The 1,864-nt window shown below is 41.2% G+C and overlaps 1 pseudogene; it reads right to left on the reverse strand.

Annotated features, from left to right (window-relative positions):
- Nucleotides 1-551: 551 nt before the first annotated feature.
- LOC100425738 (dnaJ homolog subfamily A member 1 pseudogene) lies at nucleotides 552-1,623 on the reverse strand (annotated as a pseudogene).
- Between the last annotated feature and the right edge of the window lie 241 nt (nucleotides 1,624-1,864).

Here is a 1,864-nt window from a genome sequence, read left to right on the forward strand (position 1 = left end):
TCACACATACAGTGCAGAGTTAGAGATTTTATATTTGCCTTTTTTCTTCATTTAACTTTTGATATGGGTTGGCTGTGCCTCCACCCAAATCTCAGTTTGAATTGTATTTCCCAGAATTCCCGTGTGTTGTGGGAGGGACCAGGAGTGGGGGTGATAATTGAATCATGGGGGCTGGTCTTTCCTGTGCTATTCTCGTGATAGTGAATAAGTATCATGGGATCTGATGGGTTTATCAGGGGTTTCTGCTTGTGCTTCTTCCTCCTTTTTCTCTTGACACTGCCACCTAGTAAGTGCCTTTTGCCTCCCACCATGATTCTGAGGCCTCTCCAGCCATGTGGAACTGTAAGTCCAATTAAACCCCGTTTTCTTCCTAGTCTCAGGTATGTCTTTATCAGCAGCATGAAAAAGACTAATACAACTTTTAAAACAATACTATAGTTGACTATTGAAGCAAAAACAATAAGAAGCAGTAAGCGTATTATGATTACAGCCCTCCACTCATTCACTGCTGCACATAAAATGCCAACTGTGAGTGTTATTCACTGGCCCCATTAAGAGGTTTGACACTGAACACCACCTCTGGGATGATGTTTATAATCCTCATATGCTTCTCCATTGTCATGGCATCATCTTTTCTCATATTTGGATCAAAGTCCACGAGTTCTATCTGATCCATTTCATCAGTCTCTTCTACTTTCTTCCTCTAAGGTAGGAGTTTTTTCAGCAAAGAAAGTTCATCAGCTGAGAGAAAGCCATTCTCAGGAAAAGTTTACCTTCAATTAGATAATTTGGCAACTCTTCATATGGGCTCCATAAATTGGTATTCCTTCATTTAGCACACCCAAGATGTTTCCATGCTGACAATCTGACCTGGATGAGAGGTGATGACTATAGTTCAGTTATTAAGAGTGGAAGCTACGAAATGCTTCAACCAGCTGTATGTCCATACATATAAAAAGTTCTCCTCCTCGTTGAATAAAAACAGCATGCTCCTTCTGATCTAACACAATAGTAATGTCTCCCAGCTCCAATCCTTGTTGTTTGGTCTGTTTCACCACGGAATGTTACCTTGTGGCCATCTTTCATGCTTTTGTCAATATGGACTTGTGCAATCTTCTTTTTGCTATCTTCCTTCCATTGCAGCTTTTTTATCTATCTTCAGGACTGATTTGTTCTCCATGGCCCTAGCACTCTATCCCCACAGATTAAATTTGCTAAACCATTCCAGGTCCTATCTGATGAATTCTCATTTGCATTCCAGTAACTATGCAATTGGGACAGCCCTCTACCGTTCCTTTCTTAACACTTCTGCCTTCACATTTGTCACAAATCACATTTTTTTTGTTGTTTTATTTGCAGAGCCAGTCTTCTTGCCACACCTTTATATAAATCTTCTAAGGTTATTGACAGCTGACACACATTTTTACCTTTCCTTTCCCTCTGCATACTTCCTCCTCTTCCTCCAAAAATCATATCAAAGATGTCCACAGGAGAGCCAAAAGCGCTACCTGCTCCACCCTCTTTAATTACCTGGTTTTCCTCCTTTGACATACAATTCGCTTTTCTTTGCATCAGAGAGAACTTGATAAGCTGGAGAAATCTGCCTAAATTTATCTCCTTCATTCAGGTTCTTATCAGAGTGGTACTTCAATGCCAGTTTCCTATAAGCCTTTTTCTCATGATCTTTTTGAGTGGCATTGGGTTTAACCCCCAAAACATCATAGAAAGTGGGTTCTTTCACCGTTTTTTACTGGCAGTGAGTGGGTTGAGGTTGATGTGGAAGGTGTGCAAAGGAACGCACCTAGTAGTTGCGCTCAGATGCAGCAGCCACCCCTCCTCCACCGCTCGCCAAGCATTATGGAAA

The sequence above is a fragment of the Macaca mulatta genome, chromosome 17 (genome assembly GCF_049350105.2).
Source record: "Macaca mulatta isolate MMU2019108-1 chromosome 17, T2T-MMU8v2.0, whole genome shotgun sequence".
Classification (NCBI taxonomy): Eukaryota; Metazoa; Chordata; class Mammalia; order Primates; family Cercopithecidae; genus Macaca; species Macaca mulatta.